This window comes from Hibiscus syriacus, unplaced genomic scaffold (assembly GCF_006381635.1).
Source record: "Hibiscus syriacus cultivar Baekdansim isolate YM2019G1 unplaced genomic scaffold, ASM638163v2 tig00002840_pilon, whole genome shotgun sequence".
NCBI lineage: Eukaryota > Viridiplantae > Streptophyta > Magnoliopsida > Malvales > Malvaceae > Hibiscus > Hibiscus syriacus.
Window position 1 is genome coordinate 8,322,081 of NW_024061947.1, and position 25,029 is coordinate 8,347,109.

Genomic DNA, 25,029 nt, shown 5'->3' on the forward strand with positions numbered 1-25,029 from the left:
TATATATATATTCTTTGGTACATGTGCGAAGTCTTGTGAGACACATACTTGATCCCTAGTATATGTATATGATTCTTAAGGAATGATATGTGGTCCATATGGACATTATTATATAGCACTACGGTGAAATTCTACACGGCACTCCGGTGTAATTCTACGTGGCACTTCGGTGCAATTATACGAGCTGTGGTGATAGCATAGTGCACAACCTCACAATACTCACATACCTTAGGTTCTCAGTATGGTATCATGGGCTAATGAACTTAATAATGTGAACTTATGAATGTGAAATTTGATAAGTCTATGTGTAAGAATATGGTTATGGTTATTGCATTGATTACATTCATATCATCATTGCAACCATCTCATTTTGGCAATTTCTTTATATTTTATGGTTATTATTATATTGCCTCACTAAGTCGATGACTTAGCGTGTGAGTGTTGCACACGTTGGATTCGATAAAGTGGACGATCGAGGTTAAGCAGTTGGACAACATTACTCATGCAACTATCAGATCAAAAGCAACTTAATTGTATGTCATTTTGTTATGTAAATCAGTGTTGGCATGTAATAGAAAGTTAAGTTGTGTATGCTCTAAGTATTTTGTGAACCTTGTATAAACCTATATATATATGTAGATTATCGTATTTTCTTAATATAATTCAAATGTTTTGTTATTTTGTTAAGAATAATACTTTAAAAAGGTAATGTGACATCTCAGACTCATATCCGGGTCGGGTACAGGTTGGGGGTGTTACATTTAATGGTATCAGAGCTATGGTTTAGCCGATTCTAGGCATAAACCAGAGTCTATAGAGTCTTTAAATGGAATACATGCCAACATATAGTGAGAACTTCTGATATGGTATAATATGAGTATGTTGTTTTACTAATAGAACGATGTGTTTATTCTTATTAGATGTCCGGACATAATAGCTCCCGAAGTGAAGCGAGAGAGGATAGGTCTGCTGAAAGCAGTAATTCACCTGCCCTGGCCAGGCAAGGTGAAGGACAGGCATCTCAGGGAGTGCCTGTACAAGACCAAGATACTTTCTTTAGGAAGTTGGACGCTATTCTAACGCGTCTTCAACCTCCTGCTCCACCAACTCAAAGAATGAATGTAGCAAAAGAGTTGAGAGGTTTAGGAGCTCCTGAATTTAAGGGAGAAGCCGAGGAAGGTCTGGTTGCGACGAATTTTTGGTTAAATGATTTGAAAATCATGCTGGATGGTCTCCACTATTCTGAAGTGGAGAAGTTAGATAGAGCTGTCTCGTTGCTGAAGGGTCAGGCGAGGATATGGTGGACGAACATCACTATGAGGATGTCCAATGACCAGTTGACTTGGTCTTTGTTCTTAGATGAATTTAAAAACAAGTACATTGGAGATCAGTTCATTCGGCATATGAAGCAGGAGTTTTTGAATTTGAAACATATAAACCGCTCTGTATATGAGTATGAGTGCGAGTTCAACAAGTTGAGTCGGTTCGCAGCCGAGCTTGTGCCTACTGAAAAAGATGCTTGTGAATGGTTTGTGGAGGGCTTACGCCCTAGATTGAAAGAGATGCTGATAGTATTGAATTTGTCCTCGTTCCAGGAGGTGATCAATCGTGCAAAAGCTCTAGAGAGAGCTCAGAATAAGAGATTCAGGGATTTAAGAGTTCAAACATCAAAGAGGACAGGTTTTTCTTCCAGCTCAGCACCATCAAAAAGAGGAAGAGATTCGGGATTTCGAACACAAGCTAGATCAGAATCAGTTGCATCCTCTACTAGAGGAGCAAGTCAGGTGAAACCTAGACAGACAAAATCAGTGGGATCTGGTACTGGGAGATCCACTCAGAGTCAAGTGAGACAGTGTCAGCATTGTGGGAAGAATCATTATGGGTTATGTCGGATGGCTTCTAGAACCTGTTTTCAATGCGGAGATGCCAGACATTTTATCCGGGATTGTCCATTAATGGTTGGTGAGCCTGCAACATCTGAGAGAGTTGGCTTTGCCTCGCAGAGAGGACGAGGAAGAGGCAGGGGAAGGAACCAGTCTGAATCTTCTGCGCAACATAAAGTTCGCTCAACCGCTCGGGTATACAGTTTGAAGACAAGTGAAGATCGGGATGATCCTGATATTATAGTAAGTACTTTTCAGCTGTATGATAAATTAGTATTGGTACTGATTGATCCGGGTTCTAATTATTCTTACATTACAAGTAAGTTAGTAAAGGAATTGAGGATCCCCTTAGATGCTACGAGTAATGAAATTATAGTAACTAATCCTTTAGTACATAGTGCTCGGGTAAACAAAGTCTGTAAGGGGTGTCCCATAAAGATTCAGGGAATTGAATTCCCTGCTAATCTGATGGAATTACCCTTTGACGAGTTTGAAGTAATTTTGGGAATGGATTGGTTGTTCCGTTACTATAGAGATGTTAATTATAGATTGAAAAAGGTAACCCTGAAGAGTCCAGGAGGAACATAAATAAGTGTGATCAGTGAAAGGCTTAATCCTTTTACAAATGTAATATCAGTGATGTCTGCCAATAAGCTACTGTTGCAAGGATGTCAAGGTTTTCTTGCTAATGTGATAGATGCCAGAACTAAAGAGAAATGATTAAATGAGATTCCAATAGTTCGGGAATTCTCTGATGTTTTCCCTGCTGAGTTGCCAGGATTACCTCCCGATAGAGAGGTAGAATTTCAAATTGAAGTAATGCTGAGAATCGCTCCAATTGCAATGACACCTTATTGGATAGCTCCGAAAGAATTGCAAGAGTTAAAGAATCAATTGCAAGAGCTGTTAAAGAAGGAATTTATTCGACTAAGTGTGTCGCCTTGGGGAGATCCAGTGTTATTTGTTAAGAAGAAAGATGGGTCAATGCGTCTCTGCATTGATTATCGACAACTTAATAAGGTGACAATAAAAAATAAGTATCCCCTCCTGCGCATTGATGATTTGTTTGATCAATTAAAAGGAGCTTCGGTATTTTTGAAGATCGATCTACGTTTGGGTTATCACCAAGTAAAGATTCAGGAGAAGGACATTCCAAAGACGACTTTCAAAACAAGATATGGTCATTATGAATTCATCGTAATGCCATTCGGAGTAACAAATGCACCTACTGCTTTCATGGATCTCATGAACAGGATTTTTCAGCCCTATTTGGACCAGTTTCTTGTTGTCTTTATTGATGACATACTAGTTTACTCGAAGTCCATGGAAGAGCATAGCGCACATTTACAAACAGTTTTGTAAATTCTTAGAGATAAGAAGCTTTATGCCAAACTGTCCAAATGTGAATTCTGGCTAAGGGAAGTAATTTTCTTAGGGCATGTGATCTCTGTTAATGGGATTCGGGTGGACCCTCAAAAGATAAAAGCTATAATGGAATGGGAAGTTCCAAAGAATGTATCTGAAGTTCGGAGTTTCCTTGAACTTACCAGTTATTATCGAAGATTCGTTAATAATTTTTCGATGATAGTGCTGCCCTTAACGAAGTTGATGAGAAAGAACGTACCGTTTTTTTGGACTCCTGAATGTCAAGATAGCTTTGAAGCTTTAAAGAAAATTTTGACAGAAGCTCCTGTTTTGGTTCAATCGGAATCTGGCAAGAATTTTATAGTATTCAGTGATGCATCTCATAATGGTTTGGGTTGTGTATTAATGCAAGAAGGGAAGGTGGTAGCGTAAGCATCGAGACAGTTGAAACCACATGAAAAGAATTACCCTACTCATGATTTAGAAATGGCTGCTATAGTATTCGCTCTCAAGATTTGGCGTCATTATCTTTATGGGGAGCGTTGTTACTTATATACGGATCATAAAAGCCTGAAGTATCTGATGACTCAAAAAGAGCTGAATTCGAGGCAACGTAGATGGGTAGAGTTATTAAAAGATTATGATGTGATAATTGACTATCATCCCGGAAAGGCTAACGTGGTAGCAGATGCCTTGAGCAGGAAAACGTTTGTAGCCTTACGAGCTATGGATGCAAGATTATCTTTAACTGGAGACGGTGGTCTATGTGCAGAGTTAAAACTTAAACCAACATGGTTGGATCGAATAGGAGAATTGCAAAGCCAAGATTAAATATGTTTGAAAAGAATAGAGCAAGTAAAGAATAAAGAGATTAAGGATTTTGAGGTGAAGTTTGATGGGAAATTGTATTATAAAGAAAGAATTGTGATACCAGACGATGAAGAGTTGAAGAAAGATTTATTGGCAGAGGCTCATTGCAGTCCATTGACGATGCACCCGGGTGGAACCAAGATATATATGGATTTAAAAGATCGGTATTGGTGGCCAGGGATGAAGCGAAGCATTACTGAATTTGTGTCCAAGTGCTTAACATGTCAGCAAGTCAAAGCCAAACATCAAGTTTCGTCTGGATTATTGCAACCACTTTCCATTCCACAATGGAAGTGGGAAAATGTAATGATGTATTTTGTTTCGGGGTTACCCCTGACTCCAAACAAAAGAGACTCAATTTGGGTAATTGTTGATCGATTGACCAATTCAGCACATTTCCTTCCTATCAGAACAGATTTCTCTATGGAAAAATATGCAGAACTGTATATTAGAGAAATTATTAGACTGCATGGGGTGTATGTTTCTATAGTTTCTGATCGAGACCCTCGATTCACTTCAAAATTCTGGAAATCCTTGCATGGAGCGTTGGGGACTCGCTTAAACTTTAGTACTGCCTTTCATCCCCAAACAGACGGACAATCAGAAAAAACTATTCAAATATTGGAAGATATGTTGCGAGCATGTGTCATTTAGTTTAAAGGATCGTGGGATAAATATTTATCACTGACAGAGTTCGCTTATAACAATAGTTACCAGTCTAATATCAAGATGGCACCTAATGAGACGTTATATGGGAGAAAATGTCGTACGCCATTAAACTGGTATGAGCTCAAAGATCGAAGTATTCTTGGTCCAGATTTGATTCAAGATGTGGAAGAGAAACTTCAGGAAATTCAGCATAACTTAAAAGTGGCATTTGATCGGAAAAAGTCCTATCCTGACCTTAAAAGAAAGGAGATTGAATTTGAAGTTGGGGATAAAGTGTTTTTAAAGGTATCTCCATGGAAGAATGTGTTGAGGTTTAGTCAGAAAGGAAAGTTAAGTCCTCGGTTTATTGGACCATATGAGATTGTAAAAAGAGTGGGACCAGTAGCATACCAATTGACTTTACCACCAGAAATGGAAAAGATTCACAATGTATTCCATGTCTCAATACTTCAGAGATATCAATTGGATCCCTCCCATATCGTAACCCCAGAAGAGATCGAGGTACAACCAGATTTGACTTATGAGGAAGAACCGATTCAAATTTTAGCTCATGAGGTTAAGCAATTGAGGAACAAGACTATCCAATTAGTTAAAATTTTATGGAAGAATCACAAAGTAGAGGAAGCAACATGGGAGCGTGAGGAGGATATGAGGAATCAGTATCCCCATCTCTTTTTTTATTGAAAATTCAAGGACGAATTTTCTTAAGGGGGAGATTTGTAACATCCTCCATACCGGGTTAGTGATTAAATTGTAAAGTTTCAGAATTTGGTGATTAAAGTAGAATGATGGAAAAGTTCAATGACTTATTTGAGCTATTTTGTGTAGGATTAAATTATAAAGAAGGAGGATTAGAAGGACAAAATGGTCTTTTTATAGCAAGATAATTATTTAGGGTTAGTATTATATTAAACCACGTGGAAGTATAGGAAATCAAAATAAGCTTCCAGAGTTCTCTTCTTCTTCTTCTTCATACGTGAGACCCAAGCTAAAGGTAAGATCTCTTGTTAGTGAATTTCTTGATGAATTTATGGTTGATTTATGACCATTAGGCAATAGTTAAGCTTAAAGAAAGTTTAATTTGTTTTAAAACCTCAAGATGAGAAGTATATGAAGAATTAAAGAAAGGAAGTAGAAAAGTGAAATCTTGGATTAGAGTTCATAATAAGAATTGGAAGTGAGATTTGACTTGTCATCAAGTTAATTAAGGGATAGGAAGTGTTAGAATAGGAATTTGAGCATGTTGCAAAACTAGTATAATTTTTGCAATTACATAGGAATAACTAGATTTGGAGTTTAAAGAAGTGATTATGGAGTAGAAATGAGTTTAAGTATCTGTATTAAAGTTAGAAATATTAAAGGGAGTAAAATATGAAGGTTTGAGCTGAAATAAGGTGATTTTCGAGCTCAAAATGGGATTTCTGGGCTAGGGGAATCGGTACCCATTCAAGGGGAATCGATTCCCCCTCAAACGAATATGAATTTCCAGAATGCTAGAGGGGAATCGATACCCCCACAGGGGGAATCGATTCCCCCATAAAAAAACTATCAATTCCTTAAATTGTTTAGGCTATTAGAGGTTAATTTCAAGACTTAGTCATCTGATAATCATATTGAAAATTATGCTTATGTAGATATTGAGCCTAATCGAGTTCTGGAACAATCGACAAGTAGGATCGATCGAGGGAAAGACAAAGAAATCTAGGTGAGTGCATATGCATAGCATGAATATAGTATTATAATCAGTTCTAGACTTATGATAAGTCTAGATTCAATATTTTGATACATGATTACATTCCATATTATGAAACATGATATGAGTTTATACCATATGCATTATGTGACATGAATATGCAGGAAATGATATGTCTATGTGATAAAGGTATAAAAATACTATGTCTACGTGATACAAATTATGTGAATTGTGAAAACCCATGTTATATAGATGAGAACTATAGGTATAGTTGGCATGCCAAGGGTAGAGGGTCTACGCGGTCCTTCGGGATATATATATATTCTTTGGAACATGTGTGAAGTCTTGTGAGACACATACTTGATCCCTAGTATATGTATATGATTCTTAAGGAATGATATGTGGTCCTTATGGACATTATTATATGGCACTACGGTGTAATTCTACGTGGCACTTCAGTGCAATTATACGAGCTGTGGTGACAGCATAGTACACAACCTCACAATACTCGCATACCTTAGGTTCTCAGTATGGTATCATGGGCTAATGAACTTAATAATGTGAACTTATGAATGTGAAATTTGATAAGTCTATGTGTAAGAATATGGTTATGGTCATTGCATTGATTAAATTCATATTATCATTGCAACCAATCTCATTTTGGCAATTTTTTTATATTTTATGGTTATTATTATATTGCCTCACTAAGTCGATGACTTAGCGTGTGAGTGTTGCACACTTAGGATTCGATAAAGTAGACGATCGAGGTTAAGCAGCTGGACAACATTACTCTTGCAACTATCAGATCAGAAGCAACTTAATAGTATGTCATTTTGTTATGTAAATCAGTGTTGGCATGTAATAGAAGGTTAAGTTGTGTATGCTCTGAGTATTTTGTGAACCTTGTATAAACCTATATATATATATAGATTATCGTATTTTCTTAATATAATTCAAATGTTTTGTTATTTTGTTAAGAATAATGCTTTAAAAAGGTAATGTGACATCTTAGACTCGTATCCGGGTCAAGTACGGGTTGGGGGTGTTACAAATTCACCCTTGAACTCTGATTCTTTTAACCCTTTTAACTCTTTCGATACATTCATACTATGAGTTAAAGAAGCATAAATTGAAAAACAAATCAAAATATCATTCAACATCATGAAAAATATTATCTATTAACAAGACAACACACTCCTTACACTATTAGATCATAATTTTTTTTTTCACTTTGTGTTGACATGTATACTTTTTAAAACACTTTTGACTTTGGTTTAATCCTAGAATCGGCTAAATCATAGCTCTGATACCATTAAATGTAACACCCCCAACCCGTACCCGACCCAGATACGAATCCGAGGTGTCATATTGACTTTTCAAAACATTTACTTGTACAAAATAACAAATAATTTTAAACTTTCACTAAATAAAACTGAATAATTTACATAAATTATCTCAAAAAGGGTTATAAAACTTATTAGCGCATAAAAGATTTAAAGCTTTAGTAGCATGCCGACACAATTAGTATTACAAAATACATACCATTCAATTCTTTTCTGATATTTGGAAATGAGAAACTGATATGTCTTGCTTAATTTTTATCATTCTTCTTCTTCTCGGAACCTACGTGTGAAACAATCAGACGCTAAGTCGTTGAATTAGTGAGGCATATAAAACATGTAATAGAAACCATAAAACATTTCATATAACATAATTCATACATGCACATATGCCATCATTATCAACATCAACATCATTATCATGATCTCTATCATTATCATTAACCATTTAAAACATATCATCTTGTACTTAACCTTTGTAACATATCATATAATACATTTCACCCAGCAATACACACAGTAGCACATATAAATCTTATAATATATTTCATATAACAAAGCATATACATCACATATAGTGTATTTATGCTATCTCTTTAATATCTCATGTATTAGCCCATGTACACTTGTGATTCAGCGTAAACAATAATAACACGATATCATATAATAATGCAAACACTTTTGATATCTTTTATAGGCCCATGTACGGTACTGATATATTTTATAAGCCCATGAACATTACTGATAACTCAAGGTATGCGAGTTCTATGATGTTGTGCACACATATGCTGTCACCACAGCTCGTATAAACTGTGCCTCGAAGGACCTATCATCCCGAAGGATGTCATCTGTGTCCCAAAGGACCTATCATCCCAAAGGATGTCTGTGTCCCGAATGACCTATCATCCCGAAGGATGTCTGTGTCCCGAATGACCTATCATATGTCTCGAAGGACATATGTAACCCTCGACTCTTAGCATGCCAACTATACCCCTAGCTCTCATATCACATATCATGGGCATTATCATTTATAACAGTTCACATCACTTGTATCATATAAACATGTAATCTCATAACTTATTATCATGTAGCTTGTATAACATTCTTGTATGATCTCATACATCATTGTGTAACATTCTTGTATGATATCATATATCCCTTTTCATATAACCCATATCACATAGGTTCATATCATATCACATATATCACATGTGCATGTAATCATGTAGATCATATCATATAGCTTATATCATTTCTCATGTGTTCATATAAACATGTATCTCATATCTTTCTCACATATGAATGTATTCACATATATTAAATTCACGTATCTCATATTTTATTCTTATATGTTCACATCAATCATGTCACATAAAATAACATGTCAGACATATCACATAGATGATATCATATTTTTATATATTCTTGTAGTTTAGTATCACATATCACATATACATGTAATCATGTCACATATAATAACATATGACACATATACCCATTTTCATATACTCATGCACACATAAGCATCATATCAATCACATGCTTGTACTTATGGAATCATGCATTCCAACATGGAAAATAGACTTAACACAAATTCTACCCAATGATGTATAAAACATCCATGTATAATGTTATGCATGCATTACAAATCAAATAACATTTTAAAAGTCACTTCTTACCATAGTAACTCTGTCACTGCTCATCGCAAGTCAATGTTTATTCTATAACATAGGTACAAGTTAAATTTGCACTAACCTTGACACTTTATATATCCAAAAGATGTTCCTCTCTATAATCCACAACAACCCTTTTATACTTGACTTGTCTTAGTCACAAATCAATCACGATCTATACAAATCATAATTTCATAACAATACATATGTTAGTATTGTACTAACATAAACACATCCCCAAAACAAAATCCATAAGATACTTGAAACTCATTTTCTATCAAAATACTTAACACTTAATAATTCCTTTTAATATTTGCACAAACTTTTCCAATTTACATAAAATGGTCATTCATCATTTTATCACTTAAATTTTAAATACCAGAAATTCCATAAATTTCAGTACTGGAATTATTACCAACAATTACTTTTACAAAGGTACAATTACCTTTATGCACCTCAACTATGTAAATGTTGCACTTAAATCACTAATCTTTTCAAACTTCCAAAATGATTATATTTCATATCTAAATGCTCATTTCAATCCCAAAACAACAATTTCCAGCATAGTAGATCAACTATTAAATAATTATACAACCATTCACAACTTTTCAAAAATTATAGAATTGTCCCCAAATTTTTCTAAGGCTTGTAGAATGCTTCCTACATCATTTCCAGACCTTATATAATTTTTCATAATTTTTCTCACTCAAATACATCATGATCAAATACTTAATCCTTTAAAACTACGTTTTCATGATTTTGCTCGATTTTGATTCGATTCAAGCATGAAATCAACTTTCAATCAACTTTTTAACACCTCCACAATAAAATCCATAAACAACTCTCATCAGAACAAAAAAGTTCTACAATTTCCTCTTTTGATCGAATTTAAAGAATAATTTCTAGAAAGATTGAACATGTTTTAACCATAAATCAAGCTTGAAAATGAATCTACAACCTCTAAATCATCAAGATTTATCATCAATTTCATGAATCCTATCATGAACGTAAACCCTTAGATTTGGGATCTTTGAAATCCAGCAAGATTAGAAAACAATATTAGTACCAAATGATAGTGTTTTTCGCATAGATCACTTTTTAATACTAATTTACCCTTAAATTAAAATATCAATATTTATTTACCCTTAATGAACTTGATATTTACATTAATACCAATTTACAACAACCTTATCATCTTCCAATAGTCAAAGATAGACAAAATATTTTCCCACTTTACCATTTTGCCCTTGTAATTCCCAAAAATTATAATTCAGTCATCTTAATCGAACGATTCAAATTAAACATGAAATTAAACCATTAAATATTATTTTCCAACATTTAAAAATGTGAAAATAATATATTTATTTCCTTATTTTCGTGACCAACTTATAACTTTTTTAAAATTACTATTTTGGTCCCTAAACTTTTCAAAGTTTATACTTTGGTCACCAAACTTCACAAATCTTATAATTTGGTCACTAAACTAAATCCATTTATGGAATAAAATTCTTTTTGGGAAAAATGCCACATAGGTCTTTAACCTTTTCCCAATTTTCTACTTTGATCCTCAAACTTTCAAAATTTGTATTTTAGTCATTAGCCCACTTTTTGGGATGTCTCATGAAACGTGTCACAACATGATAATTTTAAAATTTTATTTGAAATTAAAAAAATTAAAATTATATATATTTTTAAAAAACATAAAACACATTTTGAAATAAACCCAAAACTTTGAAAAAATTAATTTCAACCCCTATACTCACGTTGATTGCCGCCTTTCGCCGTCGACGAAGCTCCACCCTACCTCCCCTTCCCCCGGCGACCAAAACCCCCATGAAATCGTGACCAATCGACGACCTATCGACAACGAATCAACGTTTTCCACTGCCCGAACCCTAGGATTAAAATCGCGATTCCACGCAATTCCGACAGCCAATCGATGGAAAATACGACGGTGTATCAGTAGGAGGATGGCAGGGACTACGTCGGTAACGGTGGTCGTTGCTAGAAAGGGCGGTGGCGACGGATTCATGTTAAGATTTGGGATTTTGGGACTGTTTTATAATATAAGAAAAGTTAGTTTTTTTTTTTATAAATATCATATTATTTTTAATATTTTATTTTAAAAAATAAATTTCAAAATAACCAGATTATGACATGTGTCACTTAACGGGGAAATTAATGCCGTTGACAACCTAGGCACCTAAACGGGTAACGGTTGTAATATTAGGCACCTAGATGAGACAAAAATTAATTTAGGCATCTATTTAGGAAAAAGGGTATAGTTTAGACACTTATTTTGCTATTAAACCAATTCATTTGGTTTGAATATAACATTATGGAATTTGGTGGAGGAATTTAAGATTATTTGTTTAATAAATTAACTTTTTTAATTATGGGTTCACTTTTTGGTTTTAACGAAATTAGTTTTGTAAAATGGTTAGTCATCAGAATTAGTTTGATCTGAGAACGATTAATTTTTTTAGAATTTAGTTAACGGTTATTCAATTTTAATTCAGTTAATGAACTAAAAATATTAAATATTTAATATATTATATATCTTAAATACATATGGTAAGCTTAAATCTGTTAAGAATTAAAGCTCGTTCGGTAATGCTATCTAAAATCACTTTAGCTAAAAAGCTTATTTTGACCGTAAAACTAATGTCGAACATGTAAAAATTGAAAAAAATGCGATGAAAAAAGTGGTTTCAAACCAATCGCAAAAGTTAGAAATTCTAGCTTTTTCATTCCAACTTTACGTTTAGAAGTAAATTTATATTTCTGCCTTTACTAATTCATGGACTCCACTCAATTATGTATTTACATTTTATTTTAATAATTTATACAAACAACCTAAAAACATTACTTTAATAATTTATTTTAATTATTTAAAAAATAAAATTCATTATTTATATATTAAATATTAATAATGAGTTACATTAAATATATTTTTATTATAATTATATTTTTATTATAGTTTAAATTCATATAATTCATATATAATAATTTTTTTTTGAATTTATTATAGTTTAAATTGATATAGTTCATATATAAGTGTAATATAATTTAAATATTACGTTTTAATTTACAACACAATATCTATAATAAACATTTTATATTTTCAAACTCATTTTTTACAACGATCTTAAACAATTAAATTTTAAATTGCACTTTAGCAAGAACTCTAGACCCATTAAATTTTCCAATTAAAATACACTAGACCCATTAAATTGTCCAAATCTAATTAAATTTTAACTCAAATAAAAAGAAGTATGAGTGTTAAACTCAAATCAATCTAATTAAAAAATATTAAAAAATTGGTTAATTTTATGATATGTGTAATTTTAAATTTGATAAAATTTAAAAGATCTAAAACATAAATTTATCATATATTTTTGGTAAATTATTCCAAAATCTAAGATTGTACCCATAGTGTAAGATTATTTAAAGAATATGTGATTATAAGATCATCATATTGCACCCAACTCGTAAGGTTGGATCTGTCTTAACACTGACGGGCCTGTCTCCCATGCCACTAAAATGGGATTTTCGGAGATCATTATGGTAACTTCCTAGTTGCTTTTCACCGTTCTTTGGGAATTTCTTCAATCATCCATGCCGAACTCTGGGAAATTTACGAAGGGTTAAAACTCGCTTGGTCTAAAGGCTTTGATCTTGTCCTGGTAAAAACATCAACACTGATGTTCTTGATCTACTCTCACCTCCTTCATTGGAGAGTCCATTCACACTTGTTCGTATCATTACCGATTTGTGTTCCAAGCCTTGGACAGTTCACTTCAATGGTGTTCACAGAGAAGTTGGAACTTCGCTGCGGATCATATGGCCAAACTTACGATTCATCAAGTTAATTCTCTTAACACTTTCACCTAAACTCCGAATGCCTCACTTGATATTCTGCAACGGGATATTCACAGTCTCCCACACATTCATATGAATGCTTGATGTACCGGTCTCGGCCTCCTTATTATTCCAAAAAATATATATATTGTATGAAGTTAAGGGGTGATTAAGTTTGGCTGATTTCATCCTCCCAAACATTTCAACTTCTTTTGGGGGTCTAGAAATAACATCAAGTCCTCGGCTATGGTTTAACAATATATTGTTTAAAAAAATAAGGGAAAACTATACAAATGATCATTATTGTTTGAGTAAGTTTTATTTCCCACTGAAGTTTCAAAAGTAACAAATTAGTCACTAATTTTATCGATTTATAACAAACCAATCACTCGCCGTTAACAATCGTTACAATAGTGAAATGCCGACGTGACGCGTTAAATCAGTTGACTTAGCCTCCTCCTCCTCCTTTATATTAATCCTTTGGTGCATAAACATCGGCTACACCAAAACCAACACTGATGACAAAAAGTTGAACAACAGTTTACTCCCAAATCCATTGAACAATCTTGTGAAAAACATGTGAGCAAGACAGCTTCATGCAGGTGCCACTGGGTTGGAAGTACTTCTCTAGAAATGCTCTAATAGATTTCAATTTAAAAACTAAAGTTTTCCCTTCATTAACAAATTGAAAATTACATAAACCATCACCATCTTCCCTCAACTATTCTCAAATGCCTACCACAGATAGCAAATAGCAATTACAAGAACTAAATATTACCTTAGTATATACAGTATCATCTATTATATATAAGGGTTCAATATGTTATAGTATATATTTAACTTGCATTTCCATGCCAGAAGATAATCGATATCATCTTCATCGCCACGTTACGTTGTCTTTTTGAAATTGTTCTTTCATTTGTGTGAAGGAATGATGGGAGTAATCATGCAAGGCCTGTAACTCAAGTACTTATTCACGCAATCGGGAGGCCTTTACCCCAACACCATTTTACTTACCCCTATGCTACACAGTAAAATAGGAATAAACTAAAAAAGATGAAACATAACCCAGATTTGGAATTTTATTACTTGATGGAATCAGAAATATTGTAATGGAGAAAATGAAAGCCACAATGATGGCAAGTTTGAGGTCATTGGGGCAGAAAATGAAAACCTTCATCATACATGCAATGTGTTTTTGTGGTGAGGAGCGAAGGGATTAGCGGTGAATTTTGAAGCTTTGTAGACGTAGTTAACATCAAGATAAACGAATGTGTTAGGTAGCTTAGGTCTCCCATTTTGGAATTGCCTCTTTCTTGTGTACGCATTCAATTTTAGTTTCTTTGTATGGTTTTGCCTTTTATTCTATATGACAAAACAAGGAAGCTTGATCCTTATTCATTGTCTGCTTTTTGTATTGGTCATTATTGATTGATTTTGATTCCCTTCAAATGCTTAAATATTCCAAATTTAGTCGCTTGGTGCCCTGTTCCTATGTTTATCCAACTCTCGATTGAAGAAGCCGACACATTCAACACGGGTTTGGAGATATGACCTTCTAAGATTCGTCAATTATGTGGAAAAAGTTGAACATACCCTTGCCATGCCTGTGCGGTTCGCATACTCTCATCCATCCGGTTATAGCAATGTTCCGGTTCTATGTTTGGCTCAACAAATTTTAGGATAGTGTTTTATTGCTTTCTAGATGTGTTTGGATATCCCTGAGTGGGTTGAATTTGAGATTACTCACATTAGTGTCGGTTACCTTACCATGCTGCGAGCAGTGAGTATTAGGCAAAGAACTGTCTTCTTTTATTTAGTTACACTGTTTTAACTCCAAACTAAAGGTTGCAGGCTGAGAGATTACTTGGCTTAATTTGTTACTCAATATTGCTCCGACTAATTACACGCATTTTCTTATTATAATTTTTACTTTCTTTCTTTTCATTATTTCTTCAGCTATTTGTATCCTATTATTACCACTAGATATTGGACTGTATATGTGATGCTATTCCTTTGATGTTCTTTGTTTCTTTTGTGATGGAGAGAGTGTGTATGGTATTAAACCATGTAAATTGAAGGCTCGAAGTGACACTTACATGGCAGGTCTCGTGTTAATGAGTACTTTGTTTGCAACAATTGGTTTCTTGATGTCAATGTAGGCTGACATTTATCCTATTTGAACTACTCTTTTACTGTGATAAATCTGAAATTCGATTGAAACATTTTTGTATATCTTATTTGTGCTTTTGTACATAAATTCTTAATTTATATTTGTTTTGAATTATTCTTCAGGACTATTCTATAATTTATAGGGAAGTACAAGGTAGCTCTAATGGCAGGGGCAGAGGGGTACTGTTGGTTCCATGCCTGAAACCACCACGGCTCTACGTCAAGTAATGCTGCTATAGACCAGAAGGTTTGCAGGGATAATATTCGAAATCCTATAGAAAATAGACCGCCTGATTGTTTGCTGTCATCAAATGAAATGAACATTGAATCTATGAACTTGATTGGTCGAGAGGAGCTGGAGCTTGGCCGAGCATAGCTCTAGTGGTGCACAGAATGAGGACAATCATAATGAATGGAAAATGGACCATGGATTATCATCTTCCGTGAGTGTCTCTGCAAATGCTGGTCCAAGGTTAGAAGAGAAGTGGTATGAACCAAACTCTCTGTTTGTTGAAAGTTCCAATTATGATGCAGTTCCTCAGATTCTCAACTTAGATGCTGGCTTAGTGGGTCACGGAGATGATAACCGTCAAGTTACCGAACAGTCTAACCTATATAAGCCTAGTGGGTCCAGAAATGAACAAATCTCACCTGGTCCTGACAGTTGTTGTACATCCTGTAAAAGAAAGGCACTTGAAGCAAATGTTGGGCAATCCTCTTCAAGTGGAAGTTCTAGCAGCCTTAATCGTGCAGATGGAATTTCTGCTAGCTATAATGCAGGAAGCAGTGTGAATACATCTGCCCCCACGAGACAAGTGGATCCTAGACTTGAATTTGAAGTTAGAGGATCAGGTTCTGACAGTATTCCTGGACCAAATTTGTTGACGACTGCAGAGGGTTCACACAGGGATTTCCGACTGATAATAAGTCCTTAAAGTATATAAGAACCCGTTATTCCAATATTCTCTTCAGGTGATACAATCAGGCAGCCTGTTGTTTCATCTTTGCAGCAGCCATCAAGACTTATTCCAACTTATCATTCTATCGATTCAAGCCCAGCACCGGTGTGCAACTCCTCAAAACCCAAATGCCGTTATTCATGTTCCAGCTTTGCCGCGAAATTTGCAACCATTTAGGTGGAATGGAGGTTCTGGCTTGAGAGCTGCCAGTTCATCAAGTTCTAATGTATCTGGGGATAGAGAAGCAGTACGGGATGAGGGACATCAATCAAGAAGAATGGCTAGAAATCTGCCAGGTCATCCTATGTTTGTTGCTTCGCCTGAGTTGAGAACTTCGATTAGAAATTCAACAAATCAAGGTTTAAGAAGTGGAAATATAAATGTCCCTGTAAATGGTGCTTCTACATCTCGTGCTGGCCCAAGTTCTGGTGCCAATCCCTTGTTGAAAGTCAAGCAATGGACCAAATTAAAAGTTCAAAGTTTGGCAACCAACTTTGAAAAAAATGGTTTTCAAAGTTTGGTAAATGTTTCTTTGAAAATGATTTTTAAAGTTTGGTAAATGTTTCTTTGAAAAATGGTTTTTCAAAGTTTGGTAGATGTTTGTTGAAATATTGTAATGGGATAATCATAATTAGTCACTAGACTTTAGTGTATTTACATGATTAAGTCCTTAAGTTTCAACTATAAATACCATAGCTCATTTAGCTTCAAATCCATCCCAAAAATCATTTCTTTCTCCAAACACTAGAGAGTTTTCTTGTGAGTAGTGAGTGTTTTGTAAACACCTGTAAATTTTCTCTCTTAGTAAAAGATCTGCAGCAGTCCGGAGACGTAAGCACAATTGGCTGAACTCCGTTATCAATTTCGGGTATTATTTTTCCGCTTTTATTTCGCATTCTCACTAATCTGGTTATAGGGAAATTACTCGTACTCGGTTTATTTCCTAACAACTGGTATCAGAGCTTTTGGTTGTGAATTTTGTCAATTTTTGTGAGGTTACTATTCATTACTATTTACGTGAATGGTAAATTTCGTGAATAGTAAAAATTTTGTTGGCGATACGAATTTGTCGACAGAGGTGTTATAATACACGGTGGTTCGCACAAATTGTCAGAAACGATCCGAAGAAGCCAGATTCGAGTGGGAGCGATGACTACAGACGAAGGGAATGTGAAAATTGAAAAGTTCGATAGTGCGAACTTTGGCTTTTGGAAGATGCAGATTGAAGATTTTCTGTACCAGAAAAATCTATATCAACCTCTCTCAGGAAAACAACCAGATGGCATGAAGAATGAAGATTGGGCTCTTCTCGACAAACAAACCCTCGGAGTTATCCGACTGACATTGTCCCGAAATGTTGCTTTTTAACATAGCAAAGGAAAAGACCACTGTGGGTCTTATGGCGGCTCTCTCCAGTATGTATGAGAAGCCATCGACCTCAAACAAAGTTCATTTGATGAGACGGTTATTCAATTTGCGGATGACGGAAGGGGCATCAGTAGCTCAACACCTAAATGAGCTCAACACAATCACAACCCAGTTGAGTTCCGTAGAAATTGAATTTGATGATGAAGTTCGAGCTTTAATTCTCTTATCATCTCTACCAGACAGTTGGAATGCTACTGTTACAGCAGTCAGCAGCTCGTCGGGAAACAGTAAATTAAAATTCGACGATGTTCAGGATCTGATATTGAGTGAAGAAATTCGACGAAGAGAATCGGGTGAAGCATCAACCTCCTCAGCCTTGTACAAGGAGTCTAAAGGGAGAACTTCAGAAAGAAATTCAAACCGAGGCAGATCGAAATCCAGAACGGGAAAATCAAGAATGGGAAAGAAAGATTTTACATGTTATAACTGCGGCAAGAAGGGTCATTTTAAAAGAGATTGTCGAGCACCGAAGAAAAATACTGGCGCACAGGATTCTGCCAACGTGATAGAGGAGACAGGTGATGCCATGATTCTAAGCGTCAACAGTCTGATTGAATCATGGATCTTAGATTCAGGGGCATCTTTCCACCCCACCCCATGCCGAGAAATCATGGAGAACTATGTCAATGGTGATTTTGGGAAGGTTTATCTAGCCGATGATGAAACCTTGAAGATTGTTGAAAAAGGAGACATTCGATTAAAGTTGCCAAACCAGACCACCTGGACGCTGAAAGGAGTGAGACATATTTCTGACCTCAAAAGAAATTTGATTTCTGTAAGACAGCTTGATGGTGAAGGATTTAGCACAACCTTTTCAGGCTGTGAATGGAAGATTACCAAAGGAGCACTCGTCATTGCTCGTGGTAAGAAAATTGTTACTCTCTATATAACCTCAAATTTAGAGAATATCATTGCAGTAGCAGATGCTGATGGAAAATCAAACCTATGGCACCAAAGGCTTGGTCATATGAGCGAGAAAGGGATGAAGACACTTTTGTTAAAGGGGAAGTTGCCGGATCTAATGAATGTATATGTCGGACTATGCGAGGATTGCATCTTTGGCAAACAAAAGAAAGTCAGCTTTGCAAAGATTGGTAAGACGCCCAAGGCTGAAAAGTTAGAGTTGATTCATACTGATATATGGGGACCATCTCCAATTCCATCTCTTGCAGGCTCATTATATTATGTCACCTTCATCGATGAATCTACAAGGAAGGTGTGGGTTTATTTTCTGAAGAAGAAATCAGAAGTCTTTGATACCTTCAGAAAATGGAAGGACGTGGTGGAAAATGAGACTGGTCTGAAAGTCAAACGGTTGATGTTTGACAATGGAGGAGAGTACAGAAATCGTAGATTCAGAGATTTCTGCATAAACAATGGGATTAAGATGGAGACAACAGTTCCCATGACACCGTAGCAGAGCACATGAACAGAACTCTGAATGAACATGCCAGAAGTATGAGGATACATACCGGATTGCCCAAATTTCTATGGGCTGAAGCTATCAACACTGCAGCTTACTTGATCAACCGTGGGCCCTCGGTTCATTTGGATGGCAGAATACCAGAGGAAGTTTGGAGAAAGAAAGAAATAAACATTTCACACTTAAGAGTGTTTGGTTGTATTTCTTATGTAGACATAAACTCTGCTGAAAGAAGTAAACTTGATGTCAAGTCCAACAAATGTGTCTTTGTTGGTTATGGTGGTGATGAGTTCGGTTACCAGTTTTGGGATTACGAAAATCGGAAGATCATCAGAAGCAGAGATGTCATTTTCAATGAGATGTGATGTACAAAGACAGATCAATCATAGAATCAAGTAGCTCAAACATCGAAGCTAAAACAAAGGAATTTGCTGAGTTCGAGGAGATTTCTGGAAATGATGTTCAGATCAGTCCTGAAGCAGTTCAAGAAGAACCAGGCACACTGGAACTAAGACGCTCCTCCAGAATTCCTAAACCAACCCAACGATATTCTCCTTCTTTGCACTACTTGTTGCTGACTGACAATGGTGAACCAGAGTGCTATGATGAAGCAATGCAAGTGGAGGATTCAGTCAAGTGGGAGTCTTCCATGAAAGATGAGATGGACTCGCTTATGTCAAATCAGACGTGGGAATTAGCTGAATTACCACCAGACAAGAAAGCGCTCCACAACAAGTGGATTTACAGGATCAAAGAAGAGCATGATGGGAGAAAACGCTACAAAGCAAGATTTGTTGTCAAAGGTTTTCAGCAAAAAGAATGTATTGACTACAATGAAATTTTCTCTCCAGTCGTAAAACTGTCCACAATCAGACTGGTGTTGAAAATTGTAGCTGCAGAAAATTTACATCTTGAGCAGTTAGATGTATTCCTTCATGGTGATTTGGAGGAAAAAATCTATATGAGGCAGCCAGAAGGCTTCATAGAGGCAGGCAAGAAAAACCTGGTATGCAGGTTGAAGAAGAGCTTGTATGGCTTAAAACAAACTCCTAGACAATGGTACAAGAAGTTCGATAGTTTCATGAGTAGCAGTGGTTTTACCAGATGCCAAGAAGATCATTGTTGCTATATCAAGAGGTTCGACAATAGCTTCATTATTTTATTATTGTACGTTGATGACATGCTCGTTGCAGGCTCAGACATGTAAGAGATTATACGCTTGAAGAAAAAATTATCGAAGCAGTTTGCTATGAAGGATTTGGGTGCTGCAAAGCAGATTCTTGGGATGAGGATCAAGAGAGACACAAAGTCGGGGACTTTGATGTTATCACAGGCTGAGTACATCAACAAAGTACTCTCCAGGTTCAACATGCAAGATGCTAAACCAGTAAGTACACCTTTAGGTGTTCATTTTAGACTCTCCAAAGAACAGTCACCAAAGACGGAGGAAGAACGTGTACACATGGTAAAGGTGTCATATGCCTCAGCAATTGGAAGTCTGATGTATGCCATGGTATGTACCAGACCAGATATTGCTCATGCAGTGGGAGCTGTTAGCAGGTACATGAATAATCCAGGCAAGGTACGTTGGGAAGCAGTCAAATGGATCCTCAGATATCTACGGGGTACCACAAACAAAGCACTTTGTTTCAAAGGTGGAGATAATATACTGACAGGCTATATAGATGCTGACTTATCCGGAAATGTTGACATCAGAAGGAGCACTACAGGGTATGTCTATACTCTAGGAGGTACTGCAGTGAGTTGGGTTTCTCAACTATAGAAGATAGTTGCTCTCTCCACAACAGAAGCAGAATATGTCGCTGTTACGGAAGCCAGCAAGGAGATGGTTTGGCTCCAAAGTTTCTTGGAAGAGTTAGGCAAGAAACAAGAAAACAATGTCTTGTATTGCGACAGTCAAAGTACTATCCATCTAGCAAAGAATCCGTCTTTTCATTCCAGGACAAAGCACATACAATTACGGTATCATTTTATCCGGTCTCTTTGGAAGATGGGATTTTGAAACTTGAAAATATTAGTGGAGCTCAAAATCCGGCAGACATGTTGACAAAGACGGTGACCACGGACAAACTGAAGTTGTGTTCAACTTCAGTTGGCATGTTGGAGTAACAAGACTAGAAATGTTGCTGCATTGATCGAGGTGTGAAGACATATTAAAATCAGTCTTCAAGTGGGAGATTGTTGAAAGTCAAGCAATGCACCAAATTAAAAGTTCAAAGTTTGGCAACCAACTTTGAAAAAATGGTTTTCAAAGTTTGGTAAATGTTTCTTTGAAAATGGTTTTCAAAGTTTGGTAAATGTTTCTTTGAAAAATGGTTTTTCAAAGTTTGGTAGATGTTTATTGAAATATTGTAATGGGATAATCATAATTAGTCACTAGACTTTAGGGTATTTACATGATTAAGTCCTTAAGTTTCAACTATAAATACCCTAGTTCATTTAGCTTCAAATCCATCCCAAAAATCATTTCTTTCTCCCAACACTAGAGAGTTTTCTTGTGAGTAGTGAGTTTTTTGTAAACACCTGTAAATTTTCTCTCTTAATAAAAGATCTACAACAGTCCGGAGACGTAAGCACAATTGGCTGAACTCGGTTATCAATTTCGGGTATTATTTTTCCGCTTTTATTTCGCATTCTCACTAATCTGGTTATAGGGAAATTACTCGTACTCGGTTTATTTCCTAACATCCCTTGCCTGCTTCTGCTTATGTCCCTCATTCTAACACCTCTGCACGATACCCACGGAGATTGTCGGAACTTGTTCGTCGGTCATTGATATCTTCCCTTGCTGCTGAATCTGGAGGCCAGGGAAATCGTCATTTGATTGGAATTCCCCATTCCTTGCGAACTTTAGCCGCTGCCATCGAGGGAAGAAGCAGGCTTGTTGTGTCTGAGCTCTGTTCCAGAACTGAATCTTTTTTAACTAAATTCTTTTGAGGTCTTCCTTTTGCCAGCATTTGACTTATTTTGTCACATTTGTTATTGATCAGATTCGCAATGTCTTGGATCTCATGCATAGGGGTAAGAACTTGCGATTTGAGGTACGGTTTTTAGTAGTTGTGATGTTATTCGATGCTGTTCTATCAATTATAATCAATTCAAACATGGAAGCATGAAAAAGATTTATTTTCCTTTTATTTTTCAATTGTACCTCTTTTCCTATAGATAGTCATTCTTCGAATTTGAGTTGGTAAGGGCAAAGAGTAGCCTTGTAATGCAGAGCCAGTATGTAATTACCAATAAGATTTATTTTTGGTCCTAACCAGTGGTATGTTCTCTTTCTAATTCTGCTCGGATGGCAGGATGTAATGATCCTTGATCAATCAGTAGTTTCTGGGATAGCTGATATGCATGAACGGCATAGGGGCATGCGGCTTGATGATGATAACATGTCTTATGAGGTAATATCTTCATTCTTGGCATCTACAAGCCTTTCTGAGCTTGGAAATTCTCACAGCTGAATTGCTTTGTGGGGTTAATAGGAGTTACTTGCTCTGGAAGAGCGCATCGGTTACGTAAGCACGGGATTGAGCGAAGATACTATATCAAACCGTCTGAAACGACAAAAGTAGTCAAAAACACGGGGATCTCGGACAGAAGCAGAGCCATGTTGTGTTTGTCAGGTAATGAGTTTTCTCATATGTCATTTCTTTACCGATGGTATGAGTTCATGAAATAATTGTCAACGGCAAACTTGCAGGAAGAATATAACGAGGGAGAAGATCTCGGTACACTTGAATGCGGCCACGATTTTCATGCCGATTGCATTAAACAGTGGCTGATGCAGAAGAACTTGTGCCCCATTTGTAAAACAACGGGTCTAACTAAATGAGATGACCCCGATTATCTCGAGGCAACGAGCTGTTCATCGTGTTGGAGAAAGAAGAAGACCTGGCATCGGAAAGTTGTGGCTTTGCTTCCATAGATCCATCAAGCATGATACCTTCCCAGTGTGCTCTGCATATATGTGGCAGTTTCAATTAAACAAAGCGATGGACGTCTGAATAACTATATTTTCCGTTTGGTGAATGCAACTATTAGTTTCTATGTATGAATCTCGAGCCAATTGAATTATGGAGTTTTGATTACTAAAATTCTCTTAGCTTTCATTTAACAAGCTGTATGCACAACGGTAGGTGAAAAAAAAACTTCTTTTTCATTTGGAAGAGAACCTTGAGTCGATGGATAGCTAATATTTTAATTGAAAAAAATGAAAAACACATTTAAGAAAACACCTTTTTTAATTAAATAATAGTTTTTTGGTCAAGGCATGGTAGTAGATATGACCGGAAGCTCATTGGAGCAACAGATATCAGAGCCTGTTTTCACAGGCTTTGCCCCTGTTTTAGGACATCAGTCCACTAAGCTTAACTCCATCATTTGCTTTGCCCATTTTCTTTTTGAATGGCTACCACTTTCAACTAAAACTAAAATTACTAACAATTACAATTACGAACACCTTTTTAAAAAAAAAAATCAAATTGTTTAAAGTTTGGTGATAAATTGATAAACCTCTAAAGTTCAATGCTTAAAACGACGTCGTTTTAGACATTAAAAAGTTATCATCACAATAAACATTATTTTGTCCACATTATCATATTTTTAATTTTAATGATTCAATAATATGACTAAAACTAAAATCAAAATCAATATTATAATTTACAAGAATAAAGAATTTGTTATAAATGAATTCATTTAAGTGGATTTTTTCTTTCATACTTAATGTATGATAACTTGAGGATTAATTTTTGTAACCTATGGTTCTAGTAATCTATGATTTTAGAGCCTATAAAAAGGATGCATGTACAAACTCTTAAGATACGAGTAATAAAAAGATACTATTGACTCTTATATTGTGTCATACATTTATATAGTTTCATAACACGTTATTAGTACGACATGCTCAAAAACAGTATGTTTGTATTGATGATCAGATTTATAATTCACGATTCTTTATTCGAGAGCTTAGACGATAAAGATCAGACTTGTAATCATATCAATACGTCGCAATCTCATATAAGTACATCTCATATTTTCTTTATGTGTTCTTATCTTGTTGAATGTTTGATTAAACACACGACCCAAAGGTTTAATGTTAAATTTGTAGAAACTGAAATTTTAATTTGTGTGAATTTGTATCAGTTTCTAAAAGCATTTAGTTAAAGTGTATGCTTTTTACAAATTTATAACATGAACCGGCAAACAAATTTCACTCTTAAATGTGGAGTAGTACCGTAATCATGTCTTTTCTAAATAATAATAATGATAAAAAGATTGCATTGAACTTTAGTTTTGAATCATTATTTAACAATCAGTAAGGAATTGTTCTTCTATATACCGTAAACAACCACATGCACTTCCTCTTTCGTTATTAGTCTGCATAATGGCTCTATACATTTACTATAATTTATAGATTGAGTATTGGTTAAATTGATAAGTTTTTTTAAGACCCTATATTTTGTAGATAAAAGTGCTAATAAATGGCTTATAATCGTGTGTAAACAGTCTTTCTAGAAAGAAAACCCTAAGAAAGTTATTAAATAGGCTTAGGTATTGATTTTGAATTGCTTTATGATCATGATATGTTGATTTTGTGAAAATTGTTTTGATGTGAACAATGTTATTGAATTGAATGCAATTGACAATGAGATTTGACAATGAAAGATAAAAAA

General features: G+C 35.4%; 1 pseudogene; it reads left to right on the forward strand.

The window, feature by feature from the left end:
- Positions 1 to 1,892: 1,892 nt before the first annotated feature.
- Positions 1,893 to 23,431, forward strand: LOC120152387 (annotated as a pseudogene).
- The last annotated feature ends 1,598 nt before the right edge of the window (positions 23,432 to 25,029 follow it).